This window comes from Chenopodium album, chromosome 6 (genome assembly GCF_948465745.1).
Source record: "Chenopodium album chromosome 6, dcCheAlbu1.1, whole genome shotgun sequence".
NCBI lineage: Eukaryota > Viridiplantae > Streptophyta > Magnoliopsida > Caryophyllales > Amaranthaceae > Chenopodium > Chenopodium album.
Window position 1 is genome coordinate 32,047,853 of NC_137839.1, and position 15,463 is coordinate 32,063,315.

The 15,463-nt window shown below is 39.4% G+C and overlaps 1 non-coding gene across 1 annotated transcript; it reads left to right on the forward strand.

The window, feature by feature from the left end:
* The first annotated feature begins 3,681 nt into the window (after positions 1-3,681).
* On the forward strand, positions 3,682-3,787 carry LOC145637494 (small nucleolar RNA R71). Its single transcript, XR_014114271.1, has one exon. It is a non-coding gene; the product is annotated as a small nucleolar RNA R71 (small nucleolar RNA).
* Positions 3,788-15,463: the final 11,676 nt, after the last annotated feature.

Here is a 15,463-nt window from a genome sequence, read left to right on the forward strand (position 1 = left end):
AAGTGAAGAAATCTTCGATCATGTTCCCTTTGACGTAGAAGATGGTCATAAAGCGGAAGAGGATTGTTTCAAGAGAAGCAATCTTCGATAGTATTCCCTTGGACGTGGAATATTATCAAAGCGGAAGAGGATGGTTTCAAGCGAAGCAATCTTCGATAGTATTCCCTTTGACGTGGAATATTATCAAGGCGGATATTGGAAGCAGTTACAAGCGAAGCGGTTTTCAAGCGGGATGACATTCTCTTGGCAGGAGGTCATCAAAACAGAAAAAGCGACAGCAAATCGGTTACTTTCAAAGACGTGTGCTCGACGGTGCAAGATACGCTTTTCTTAACTCTTTTATCGATTTAACTAACACTAGTTTGCAGGTATCGGCGTTACAAGAGTGGTTTAGGATCGCAGAACGTTCTGAGTCATTCTCAGTCCCTATCGATACTTTGACTTTTGTGTTCGAAACTTGTGTTTCTCCAAACTCAGTCAAAGTGGGGGCTTCAGTAGACACCCATTTGTGTCTCCCCAAAACCAAACCCAGTGATGAGTACCTTTCGCGTCGAATCATAATCGAATGAAGTGAAAGTGTGGAAAGTTTAGTGTTGCGGATAGTTTTAATTTCTTTTCTCTTCTCTCTGTTTTTGAAAACTTATTTTTAAAAAACAGCCAATCCAGTTTGATTGGTCAATGATATAGGTCCAATAGTAGTGTAGTTGGATGGGGCTTGACAAGATCTTTCCAACAATATATTATAAGCCCAATTCCGATGAATATTGAGGAATTTATGGCCAATTTACTGAACTGGGCCCGTTTTGAGCCTTATATGCGGCCCAATGATCTAGGGGAGGGCCTAATATGATTTATCATTCCTAATGCAATTAGGAATGGTTTTAGTCTTCTAGATTCTTGTAGAAGGTTCTTTTCATTCCTAATTCAATTAGCATTGATAAATTGACATTTGTTGACTTTTCAGAGTTTTAATTAAAATTAAAGAGCATTTTTAAGGAAAATACGATTTTATCCTCCTGTACGACAATTTTTATCTGGTTTTAAGAAAACGCGTGAATTTCCAGATCAGCGCCAAACGCCAGCTGTAGCGCCTGACGCTAATGTTGGCGTCTGGCGCCAATAGCCAGCGTTGGCGCTAATCCGGTTTTTTGTGCGCCAGAGCTCTGTTTTGATATTTTATCTTTTTGGCTGATTTTCTCTATAGATAACGTGCTAAAACTCCGTTTTCGATAACCAGTTTTCACCTACAATCACCGATTCTCTCTACTCTCATCAAGATTCTCTTGATTATTCTCTCTTTTTTTTTTCCAAACTAGCCTTTTACATACAAAATTCCGCATTCATTAGATTTAGATACACCTAGCCATATTCGAAGTTGCCTTCGCCTAGACGTGAAAGGTTTAATTTCTGAGGGTTTGGTCCCAAATTTCTCTTTCAATTATTTAATTTAATTATTTTGTTTATTATTTTCCTTGAAGTTACTAACGCGTGTATTTTATTATTAGAAAGAGGTACGAGGCATCAAAGTAAGTATTTTGATGGTTTTTATTTATATTATGATATAGAAATCATGCTTAGATTGTTATTTTGATTCCTAGTATCATGTTAGGATGTTTTCCTTAATTTGATATTTAGGGTGACAATAATGATTCCTAGTATCATGTCTAGGGTAATTTTAATATCAAGTATGATTAAAAGTGCGATACCTTTTATGTTCTTCCTAATATTTATGATTGTTAGTATCATGTTAGGGTTAAAGCATTGATTTTTATTGTTAGTGACATGCTAGGGTTTGTTATTAATCTTGTTAGTATCATGCCTAGGATCTTGCTATTATTATGCTTTAACATGATTTATGATTATTAATTATGATTATTTTTATGATTCATGATTATGATTATTATAATTATTATTATTATAATTTTATGATTATTATTATTATTATCATGATTATTATGTTGCTTGATATATTTATTGTTATTGCTTGATCACACCTTTTATGCAAGTTTAAAGGGAATTTGTACTTGTAATCATGCTTAATAAGATATTTAATAATCTTGTTTAGGGTTAATATGATTATAATTCAAGTGATTGCGAATAATAGGTTTGTTTGTGCATTAATATTCAAACAACATAAATTAAACAGGTTTAGGGTTAATCCTATTGATTTTATGTTAATAAAAAAGCGCACATGAATACGATCAGAATAGAGTAGAGGCCTATTATTAGGGCAGGTTCAATCTCTTTTAGGTTGGATTTGTACCTTCATCCCCGAACCCTATTTGGTTCAAGACCTTATGGAGTTGACGATCTCTTGGATCGTTAAGGGGTGTAACCTTCACCTCGTGAACGGTTTACAGGTTCCTAACAAAATTTGTTGGCGACTCTTTTGCTCTATCTTCTTTCCCTTTGGACGCCACCGTACTTTAGTGTATGATCACAGTGGGGTTCAAGTTAGGGGTAACGCTTGAAATATTCCCGGCCCTCACACTCTTAGACACAACCTTCTCAACTTCCTCTCTTGGGTCACTCCTCTCCTCATCCTCCTCAATGGACCTTGAAACTTCCTGATTAAGAACTCTCCCACTGCTAGTGGTGATACAATACACGGGTTTCTTAGGTTCCACTCCTTGAGAAGGCAAAGAGGATGGACTAGCACAATCCTCAAGAGTGTTAGCTAGTTGGGTTATTTGTGTCTCAAGCATTTTGTTACGAGTCATCATCTCATTAAATTTCTTGTCACTCACCGCCATATAGGTGTTTATGATCTTGGTTTGGTTATGAATCATTTCTTCCAAATTTGTCCTAAATGATGATGGATGGGAATAAGAATTTTTACCATTGGCTTGATGCTTTGGAGCAAAACACGAGTGGGGGTCCCTTTTGGTTGTTTTTTTTGAAAATTTCCCCGATTTTAGTTGTTGTTCCAATTGCCTCGGCCTTGACTATTGCCACCATTATGGTAATGGCTACCAAAGCCTTGAGATTGACTTTGGTTTCCATACCCATGGCTTTGGTTTTGATTACTATAACCTTGGTTGTTATAGTTACCTTGGAAACTTTGGTTTCCTTGGTTCCTATAGCCTCCATTGTTGTAGTTATCGAAACCACCTTGGGGGTGAAAATTCCTATTGCCAAAATTCTTAGGTCCATCAAACCTTTGACCACCATTGGTATTAGATACAAAGTTCACATGTTCACATTCATTATTTTCAACATCATCACATCCATCAACAAAAGTTTGAGAACACATGGAAGAATCATGATCCACAAGAATCACAAAATAGACAACCACTTGGCATGTTATTGGAAGTAGAAGGAGAAGAGTTAGAAAGTGTACCTCTCCCTTTGGATTGGGAGGGAAGACTCAATGAATTCGTAGAAACACTCTCAATCTTGGCTTTGATCGATGTCATTTCCTTCCCTAGATTTGAAATTTGGGAGGACAAGTTGTTAATCGCATTGAGATGATCCACCGAATAAACCGTCGAGCCACTCTTGCTCGTAGAATCCCTCTCTCCCTCTTGCCAATCTCTATATTATCTCACCACATCCTCAATTATGTCAACTACCTCTACTTCCAACCTATTCATTATAGGACCTCCGGCTCCTCCATCTAGGCATGACTTGCCTTGGGCACTCAACCCTCCATAGAAAATTTGTATCACTTGATAGGTAGGAATTCCATGATGTGGGCACTCTCTTTGGTACTCCTTGTACCTCTCCCTTGCTTCATAGAGATTCTCATTAGGCCTTTGTTTGAATCCTTGGATCAAGGCTTTAGCCTCTGTCGTCTTCTTTTGTGGGTAAAAGCGAGACAAGAAAGCCTTTGTGACATCATCCCACGTCCCAAGGGAATTGGGCTTAACCTCCTTATCCAACCACTCTAAGGGACGACCAATAACAGAAAAGGGAAACAACTTTAGCCAAATGAACTCTTGAGAAATGTCGTTCACCTTGATAGTATTACAATACTTCTCAAATTCCTTTAGGTGATTCAACAGGCTCTCACTCTTGGCTCCACTAAATTGCCTCAGTTCTATCAAAGTAATCATGGCTGGTCTTATTTCAAAATCGTTCGCCGGTGTTGTTGGTGGAGCAATGCCGCTCTCAAACCTATAAGCACCAGGAATCCCCAACTCCTTCAAAGCTACTCTTGGATTCTCTCCCATACCTTGCTCTTCTTCTTCCTAAAAATCTTCTTCACTTGAGGAACTTAGGCTTAAAGATCGGTTGGCTCTCCTTCTTCATGAAAGAGTTCTTTCAATTTCTGGATCCAAAGGAACTAAGGACCTATCACGAGTTCTACTATGCATGCAAAAACTCAAAAGAAATTGTTATTAACTCAGCTACAAGTGTAGCCTTAAAGAAGGAAGAAAAATCTTTTTGTGTTTTTTAATAAGATGGAATAGACTCAACAACAATACACAATCACAACACCATTCCCCGGTAACGGCGCCATTTTGACGAAGGGTCGGAACTAGGTCGTTGAATCTAACCCCTACCCTAGGCCAAACAAAATTTGTAATCTCTCAACACACCCTTACACAAGTATAATCGTAAGTTGAGGGTCGAACCACTAAGGAACGATGGGCGATTACCTATTGCCTAAGCCAAGCTACTCCGAAATAGTAGGGTGCAGGTATGTAAACTAGGACAAGGATGACTAAACAACGAATTGAAATCAAGTATGTAAAACGCTAGGGCTAGGATTCACACGTAATCGTAACGGATTCAACTAATTGGGAAGTCAAAGTGACTAAGTCAAGCAATGTGAAGGAAGACCAATCATGCAACCAAAAGAGCGTATCAAGCTATTTTCCTAGAGGTCTAACTAGCGTCAACTACGATAAACTCTAGCTAGGAACGTCACAAGACACCTCAATCGTTAAATGCAAGCCACAAATCAATGGTCCGTATCAATTTGAACTTACAATGCAATCTAGTGCAACAATCAAAGTTAGATACTCTTTAATTAATCACACACATGCACATGATCATCAACCAATTTAATCACATCATCAACTCCATCAATTTTCCCAATTATCATTAATCCATTACTCATACATGCTTCACCATTACCCTAGCAAGCAATCTACTCACTAGCCATTGAAATTAAGATCAAAACAACACTAAGCAACAAATTCAACATGATCCAATCAAACAAGCTAAAATCAAACTCAAATCAATCAAAATTCAATCAAACTTGAACATTCAACAAAACAATTGAAATCAAACTAAAGATCAAACTAAAGATTGCGTTAAAGAAAAGGAATCCTTACAAACTTGATCAAAAATCAAAAGAAATGGAGAAATCTTCAATCATCAACAAACCACCATGAAATTCTATCACTAGAACCTAGAGTTTCTCTCTCTAAAAATCTCTCTAATTTTTATCAAAAACTGATCTCTAATCCTATTCTAATCATCCCCTCTCTAAAAATAGAAGGAAAAATTATATATAGGAAAGATACAAAAGAAGAGTTAGTTAGATCGTCCAAAAATAAACCTCGGAAGGTGCGGTCGCATCAAGGGAGAGGCGCGGCCGCGGGAAAATGGGTACGGAACAGGGACCTAGGTAGGTGCGCCCGCGCCACCACCTGGCGCGTCCGCGCCAACCAGGTGCGCGGCCGCACCACCCTCGTGCGCGCCCGCACTTGGCAGCAGGGGAGCAATCCTCTTCTTCGTCCTAGCTCATCCTCGTGCGCTCGTCTTGGTGAGGATGATGAACACTAAGGTAGGCAGTCTTGAAATGGCCATTTTGGTGGGTTCATGCCAAAGATGATGCCCCCACCGCATGCATGCACCGATCTCATGAACTTGCTCCTTGCATTCCTTCAAACTTGAGCTCTAAATGACAAGCAAGAGGCATCCAAAATGATGAGAAATATGAGAGGAAGGCTCGGAAATCCTCGGAACACGATCATAACCTGAAAATACATGAAAACAAGCAAATAAAAGGGAAAAAGACAAAATAAACAAAGAAATGCACGAAGGAAGAAAACTAACTAAGGAAAGCACAAGCTAAAGAAATAAAGAACAAAACTAAGGAAAACTAAAGAAAAGAGCTATAAAATAGCATGAAATTCATCCTAAAAGAAGCCAAATGAGTGCCATAAATGACACTCATCATCGACTGCCTGCTGATAAATGTGTTACTAACATCAATGATGTGGTTTAAATGTTTAACATAGGCTAAGAACCTTGGTTGAAATTATTTGGTAGTAAATCCTAGAATTCCTACAAATATCCTTTATTTAAAATAGGTCTTAGTGATTGTCTAACGCTTATTTATTATGAGACAATATAAGTTATGTAGAACAAAAACTGGAGCAGCCTAAAAAATATCTAACCTCATTTCACATTCGTCTTATGTATGTATACTTGATCATCACAGGACTACTAATGTTGGTAATCACCTGTGGATTAGGGCTGACAAAATTGGAGAGAGCATGCTTTGGACTGTAGAGTGGGGCGAAATAATGCAGAAAAAAATGTGTCTTCCTTTATTAATACTCCCTCCGTCCCCTTTTGATAGTACTTTATGGTCATTTTTCACGGGAATTAATAAACACAAAAAGAATAGTTGAAGTACATTGAAAAAATAAATTTACATTGGGTATGCAAAAAAGTAGAGAGAGAAAGTAATAAAAGTACATGGGAAAATAAAATTTACATGGAAAAGTTAAATATGCACAAATATTGTTGCAAATTGGAGGGAATTTCGGTAAAAAAATTAATATTAATAGTTGTTTGAAAAAGCAAATGGGGTGAATATTTTGGAACTAAATTTTGTCCATAAGGGACTATCAAAAGGGGATGGAGGGAGTACCATGTTTAAACAGGAATCAATATGTTTTTTAGGATGAATTTCATCTGACAGAAGATGAATTTAGCAGCTTTTAACGGCCCGGAATCTTATTCTCATCCCTTTAATTTCAAGGAGATAGTTGAGTTTGTTGGATTTAGTAATGCAACCGAAAAGGTTGTGTCTCAGGTTGAATCGATTGGTTTGTCCAACCGAGTAAACCAACCGAGTAGGTGATAGTAACTTCTTGGTTGAAAACTTATTATTGTATAACTATCTGCTACATGGTCGTGTACCTTACTCTACACGGTTGTGCGGTTTTGCAAACGAACCCGTCTAAATAAAAACAAGAGCCTCTTCAATAAAAATAACTTTCAAAAAACCCTTAACATATTAAACAAAAACCTACCCTTTTAAGATCTGAATAGTTCATGAGCAATTCCAACCTTTGATTCAGGTACGCGAATTACAAAGGTCGTGGTGTAAAGCATGGGGGGGGGGTGCGTCACTGGGAAACCTGTACTGGTGGTGGTGTATTTAGCTTCTAAGTCAGTGGGTTCTAAACCACGACAAAAAAAGGAGGACAAGTCTATGATTCGAGTATGGCGATCGAATTTGAACCCAGGAAAGTTCTTGATTTGTCTATTATCATTCATGGAATCAACGGGTATGTTTCCAACAATTTAGAAGCAAAATAATATATCTAATTATCTTGTTGATTTCTTGAACTCAGAGCAATATTTATTGTCTTGGATACAAGGAATTCTTTGCGGCAAAACTTACTATTAAACTGAGCGTAACTGTGGAAGTTTAAGAACCCTAACTTTAAAAGAATAATTTATCTCGGTTTTTCAATGTTGTGGTCGTCAAATTCTATTATCGAAATTCCATAATCCTATGTTGCTGTAGGGAATATTTCAAGCATCCCACACTTGAGCCCCACTGTGATCATACACTTAAGCATGGTGACGTCCAAAGGGAAGGAAGCTAGAGTAAAAGAGTAGCCAACAAGTTTTAAGAACTTGTAAATCGTTTACATGGTGAAGGTTACACCCTTTCACGATCCTAGAGATTGCTAACCGCATGGTGGTCTATAATCATGACTGGATATTCGAGCATGAAGGTACAAATCCAACCTAAAAGAGATTGTACCTGCCCTCAAAATAGGCCTCTACTTTATTCTTCTCATATTCATGTGCGCTTTCTGACTAACATATAATAAATAGTTAACCCTAAACCTGTTTATCTATGTTAGTTGAATATTAATGCACAAAAAGATCTATTATTGGCGATCACTTGTATTATAATCATATTAGCCTAAACAAGATTACTAATTATCTTATTAAGCGTGATTACAAGTAAAAATTCACTTTAATCATGCATAAAGGGCGTGATCAAGCAATAATAATAATAATAATAATAATAATAATAATAATAATAATAATAATAATAATAATAATAATAATAATAATAATAATAATAATAATAATAATAATAATAATGATGATGATGATAATAATAATAATAATAATAATAATAATAATAATAATAATAATAATATAAATAATAATACTAATAATACTAATAATAATAATAATAATAATAATAATAATAATAATAATAATAATAATAATAATCATCATCATCATAATCATCGTAATAATCTCAAAGCATAATAATATTAGCAAGATTCTCGGCATGATACTAACATGATAAAAGAAAGAATAGGAAGCAACCTAAACATGATACTAGAAACATACATGATATTAGGAATCAAAATAATCAAAGCATGATTTCTATATCAAAAGAATAATAAATAAATTACTTACTTGGATGCCTTGTATCTGTTTCTAATAACCAAATACACGCGTAAGGAAAATAATAAAACAAACAATCAAATTAAATAATTGAAAGAGAGATTTGGGACCAAAACCTCAGAAATTAACAACCTTTCATGTCTAGGGCGAAGGAAACTTTGAACTTGGCTAGGTGTGTCTAGAACTTGTGAATGTGGAATTTTGTAAGAGAGGAAGGTTTAGAAAAAGAATAAAGAGAGAATAAGCTTCTAGCTTTAGAGAGAGAAAGAATAGAATTAGATGATTGTTGTTATTGAATAAAAACGGGGAAATACGACCTCTATATATAAAAAAATAGTCCGGAAACGATAGAAACAAATCAGAATTTGGATTGGAATAAAACGGTTCCTTGTCGCGAGCGACAGAGCCTGTTGCCATGCGACACGAATCACACATGGCGACAAGCTCTGTCGTTTGGTAACATGCTTGTCGTTTTGCAGCAATTAAAAGATAAAATGCGCTTTCAGTATGGAATCCTTTAGCAATTAAAACTTTGTTTTAATCAATTTTAAATCAGATTTTATCAGATTAAAACACTTGTTTTATTTCATACCAAATTCATTATTTTTCTAAAATATTAATTATCAATCCTAATGCTATTAGAACTCAAAATAACCTTCTAGAATATTCTAGAAATTTAGAATTAATCCTAATATTTTTAGGAATAATAATTAATAGGCCCTCCACTAGATCATTGGGCCATAAAACCATTTCAGACCCAATTTAGTATTTGGACCGTAACTTCCTCATTATTCATCGGAATTGGGCTTATAATATATCATTGCAAAGTTCTTTACGAGCCCGACCCAACCACACTATTAATAGACCCTTATAATGAACCAAGATAAATTGGACTGGCTATTTTCATAAATAGAGAAGGTTTTCAAAAATAGAAAGAAAGATTAAAACTAACACATCATAAGACTTTTCACACTTTCACCTCATTCGATAATCAAGTGACGTGAAAAGTATTCATCACTAGGTTTTGTTTTTGGGGATACACAGTTAGGTGTCTACAGAAGCCCCCACTTTGACTGAGTTTGAAGAAACGCATGTTTCGAAAACAAAAGTTAAAGTAGCGATAGGGACGGAGAATGATTTAGAATGTTCACCAATCCTAAACCATTCTTTTAACGCCGATACCTGCAAAATATCATTATTTAAACAGATAAAAGAGTTAAGAAACACGTATCTTGCACCATCGAGCACACGTCTCTAAAGTACCCGATTTTGTTACTGCATTTTTTGTTGTAATGACCTCCACAGTGCCTCGTGAACACCATATGAAGGTAACAGTGACTCACTATCTTCCTTTATTGGAGACAATATTCCACAGTACCTCGAGAACATTGTCGAAGGTGACCATACCTCGTCATCTCCAAGGTTGTGGAAGTACCTCGCCACGGCAGTGCTTCGCCGCTATAGACAATATCCTCTCTACCTTGGGACATCGTCGAAGAGCACTGCTTGTAGCTATCTTCAGAGTTGTGGCATTACCTTGCCACAGCTGTACCTCGCCGCTATTGACAATCTCCTCTATACCTTCGAACATCATCGAAGATCGCTACTTGTAGCTATCTTCAGTTTTATAATGATAACCTTCCTAGGAAAGTTATCGAAGACAACCGCTTGTTGATCCTCAGTGCTTTACTTCGCTTCGCTATTTGTTGTTATTTCGTTGTGATTCCTTGCTGTGCCAGTATCTCGGTGCATTTGGTAATGAGCCGGTACTTTGGTGCTTGTTCTTACTTGTGAACCATTACCTCGGTGCTTATACTTGCTTTGTGAACCATTACCTTTATGCTTGTTGTTTTGGGTGTTTTTGTCCCTCGGAGAGTTACGTCACAAAGATTGATACGGCTCGAGCTGCACCTACAAAACAACAGAGACTCTGGTTGTTGGAGCTCTGCCTCCGATGATCAAGTTAATAACTTGAAAGAGAATAAAGAGTGCGGAAATGTAGGCGGGTATTTGCTTGGATTCCAAGCTCAGGTGTTTCTCTAATTGATTGTGTCCCTAAAATGATTGATTGTATCCCCAAAATGGGGAAATATCTCCCTATTCATAGGGTCGTTGGTAGGTGTGCCCCAATCTAGGTCACTTGACCTAGATTTTAGTGGTCTGCGCCGAATTACTGCGCTTCTTGGGATTTGGGCCTTTGAAGGCCGCAATTTCAGAAGTTATCTGAAGGGACACGTGTCATGTGGCTATTGGGCCAGCCTGAGCTTGATACGTGGCCTTCTCTTATTGGTCCACATGTCAAGGGTATTTTTACCCTAAACATTTGCCCCTCACAGGGGTCACGTGGATGCCACGTGACGCCTTTGACACGTGTCCACCTATGAAAGGTGAACAGTAAAAATGGCTAGTAAATTTAGGGTGTGATGGGGATACCCCGTTTCACCCCACTATAAATAGAAGTTTACCCCCCCTCCCTTCTCTCACTATTTCATTTTCTCTGAATTTCTAGAGAGAGAAAGAGAGATTTTAAGGGAGAGATTCTCCAGTTCCGTCTGCGTCAGATTCTCAAGATTTCCGTGTGATAACTTTGCAGCATCCGGTCACCGCCGTCTGTAGCTGTTTTCAGAGTTTGCAGAGTTAACGTAAGGTAACCGCCTGTACCATTTTTTAGCTTTTCCTTCTTTTCAAGTTGTATACATTTTTTTTCCGTCAGTATACAGTCTTTAAAAAATAAAATGAGCTCTCAATCCACACAATCGGCACTACCTAGGACATTCAGCCGGTCTCCTAGAACGACTGAATCTAGAACAGGGGGTGCCTTTTCAGGACTGTCGGAACTGCTGTGCTCATCCCCGAATTTCTCCCTCTTTGTGTTTGTGCAGGACACAATGGCTAGAGTAAAATAGACGGCTAGAAAGTCTAAAAATCGGCGTGCTATGGAAGTGCCCGCCGACGAGGTTGTTCTAGATGGGGAACATGAGGATTTGGAGAAGAGAAGTGGTTCTGACGATGAGGCTTCCTCTTCCTCCGGGAGCTCAAGTGTAAGAAAGGTAGACGGTGAAGAGGCCGCCTCCTCTAATGGATCTGAGGAAGAGACAGGTGGTAATGAGGCCGCCGAAAGATCGGGTGCCGAGGCATTTGGCTCCTATCAAGATAATTTTGGGGCTGACTATCAGCAGCCGATGAAAGCTTCAGCCAACCCTGACCCAAAGAAGATTATAATGCTTCCGAGTGACATAGCCCTGCTAAAGAGTGGCTTCAGGGCCTTAATAAAAAAAAACCCTTTTGGAAAGGGGTGGGATATTATAGCTACGCCTGGGGACGTGGTTATGGCCTGGGAGGATAACATAGAAAATGCAGACAGCTATTTTGTCTGCTATGAGGCGGTAATAGAAGCCGGCCTTCGGTTCCCTCTCCATACTTGGATTAGGAAAATCCTGAAGGGGTTTGATCTGGGTGTCTGGCAGCTCACCCCTAATTCATGGGTGAATATTCTGAGCTACATTGCCGCCTGCGAGCTCCAGAATATTGCCCCCAGCTTTTCCACCTTTGCTCATATGCACTATTTGAGCAAGGCCCCAGGCGGCCATGGGGCGTGGTATACTCTTACGACTTTGACCTAGTATCTGATGACTTTGGACAAAGTGTCCAAATACTCTTACCACTCTGAGATACAACTGGACGCTGCGCCGGTACAATAAGGAACCGGTTCTCCTAGGCAAGAAATGTCCTCTCCCGGCACTCTCTTCTAGGGCCCGGGAGAAAATAATGGATCGGGGTTTCTTCGAAACCACAAATGAGCCCTTAGGGGATGGGACTCATATTATTGTGCCTAAAAACTAGATCCCTCATCCGGACTTTTTCAAGGATGAAAGATTCTTGTCCGCATGCGGGTTAAGCACCATGTTTCCCAAGGGTAGACCCACTTTGCATCCGGCTTTTCTGTTTTTTTATTTTATTTTATTTTTTTTTATATATACTTCAACTTTTTTATAATTTTTCACTAACTTTTTATTTTCTCCTTACAGCCGACTCCTTGAAGATGGTTGATCCGAAAACAACCCCGGCTAAGTCTGTTGCGCAACTGCGCAAAGAAAGCGCACTCTCTAAGAGAGCAGCCGTCGATGCCAAGGAGGCCAAGAAAGACGGGGTAAGACCGCCTGACCTGTCTAGTTTCTTCCAAGAGTTTTTTGCCGACCGGTAACATTTGATTCTTTATTTGCAGGATGCAACTAAACGCGTTTCACGCTCCATCTCCAAGGTGTTCAAAAGGCAAGGGGAGGAGTTGGACAAAACTCCGGTTGCCAAGGCCGCAAGATAGAACCCTTCCCAATCAACTTCTACTGTCAATCCGGATTGTCCTATGACCGGTGGAAAATCACCTTCCGCCATGAAGATTCTGAGTGAAAGCTCAGAACGCTTAGGGAAGAAAGCATCGGATGCCTCTACGGCAATGAAGGGTGGTCATCCACCCAATGTTGCAGCCGGTGCGGCAACAACTGGGGAGGAGGATGCCTCTAAGCCCCATCCTCAAACTCAAGGTAAGAACAAGATTGAACTTCCTTAGCCGATTGACTTTATGAGAGTCAAGACTAAGGTTGACCCTTTGGGGGGTTCAGTCAACAGCCGGCAACGAATGAATGCCAACTACGCTGCATCCCTCTCACCAAGTACTTCTTTTGGTGCAGATCTTACATCCGACAAGCCGGATCTTCCTAGGTTTGCTAAACGGATGGTGAGGACCATCATCCGGTCTGAGAAGAACATCATACCTGATCTGCAGGTAGTGGACTTTGACCAGATAATGGGCTAACTGGCTGAGGTAAACTATTCTTCAACTTGATTCTGATATTTTTCTTTTATTTCACCAAGTGTTTCATATTCCGGCTGCCCTTTCTCGGGTGATGCTGAGGGTGGATGGGCTCTAGGGCCCCTTCAGGCGGAAACAAGAAGAGGTAAATGACGCCAAACGGAGGGCCACTGAAAACCTCAACTCTGCTTAATTTGCTAATTATATGTGTGAATTAAAGATTAAAGCAGTAGAGTTGAAACAGGAGGAGCTAATCCAGAGTCTGACGGCTGCTAACGATGAAGCAACTAGCCGGGCTAATGACCTTGATAAAAAACCGGGAGATGCTAAAGTTGAGCTCAAGGCATAAGAGGGCGCTGATAAGGAGAACATGAAGCTCCGGGCAGACGTCGCCCGGTTGGGGGTGAAGATTGTCAACCTGCGGAACTAGCATGCCGATGAGATCGCCAAGGAGCAGACTCGGCTGATGGAGGAGAATGAGCGGGACAATGCAGCCCACCTAAAGATAACCTAGGGGCTCCTCTATCCGGATATAGACTTTGAAGTCTACAAACTTAGGTATGACTACGCCACTACGGTGTATGATGCCCAAGTTTTGGGAGAGGCAACTCTGCCTCGCTTTAAAGACTGGGCTGCTGAGTGGGGATATGAAGTCTCAGACAATGAAGGGGAGCCGGCGGAGGACGAGCAAAATAAAGGAAGCCAGCCTCAGGCGGCTAATAATCAATCAGAAGCCCTCCTAACCGGTCAAATCTAGTCGGGTCAGCAGCCTCCACCTCAGCCTTGAAACAGCCTCCCCAAATTCTGCGGCAGTATGCCATTTATTTTCTTTTTCGGCTTGCAAGCCGAGTATATTGTAATTTTACCATCTAAGGGGTTGGGTTGACAATTTTTTTCTTTTGTTTCTGCACCGGATGTGATTCTGGTTAACAATCATTCTGGCCTTTGTGTCAGTTTTTTATACATGTTTTGCGTTTGAATTTTTTGAATTGAATTTTGCGTATATATTGCAATTCTTTGATATACCGCCTAAATTATAAAAAGCCTACGGCAGATTGTAATCCGACTGTTCTTACCCCGGACGGCTGTGTGGTTGGTTTCATTTCAAATTGATTGATTGGCTTGAAAACATTTGATACTTGGAGAAGTATGAGATGCTTTTAGGCCAATCAATCACAATGGTGATTGCCCCAAACCAAGTGCACAACCGGCCATTAAAACGGGTGCTTCAAGCCTCTTACGTAAGCGGTAATATTCCGTCTGGGGTTGTTGCATAGCCATTACACAAAACTCTTTTACCCCAATTGGGAGAGAGTGTCCAATTTTGGAATAAATAATCTAAGTAAGAACTTTGGTCGAAAACCGACTGATGCCCCAAGGCATCCGGTATTTCGAAAACATAATCGTTCTGTAGACTATTCTAGTCAGACGGCTATGAGTTGACCAATTTAATTGGTCGTTTAATCTTTGCCATCTGCATAGATACGTAAAGCTGACAAAAAGTCTACTCTCTACGACGATTGCACCCGGAGTGGTGTCGCCGGACGCCGTTGTCCATATCGGGACAGGCGGTTTTGTAAAATAAGCAACTATCTAGCCATTGGCCTTTGGTCTTCTTCAAGACCGGTTGTATAGCTACTAAGCGTTTTTGTGCATAGTTTATCAATTTGGCCATTGGCCGTATGTTATTTGAACGTTTAGTTCACCACTAAGTTTGGAACTTAGTTGGTTTAGCAAATAATCCGTCTGAGCGTTGCCAGGCGGAATAGTAATTATAAAGATAACAACACAATTGAAAACAAAGCCTAATTTCTCATTAATAAACTTTTTGTTGACAAAAAATTTACAATTTCCAGAAGTAGTACTTTTTTAAGTTATCTACATTCCAATTTCTAGGCAGGCGTCTGCCGTCTGGGGTTTTCAGGTGGTAGGTGCCATCCCTAACTTCTTCATAGATCTGGTAAGGGCCTTCCCAATTGGGGGTTAGCTTTCCAAGCTTATTGGCCCTACCGGTTGCCTCCATCTTTC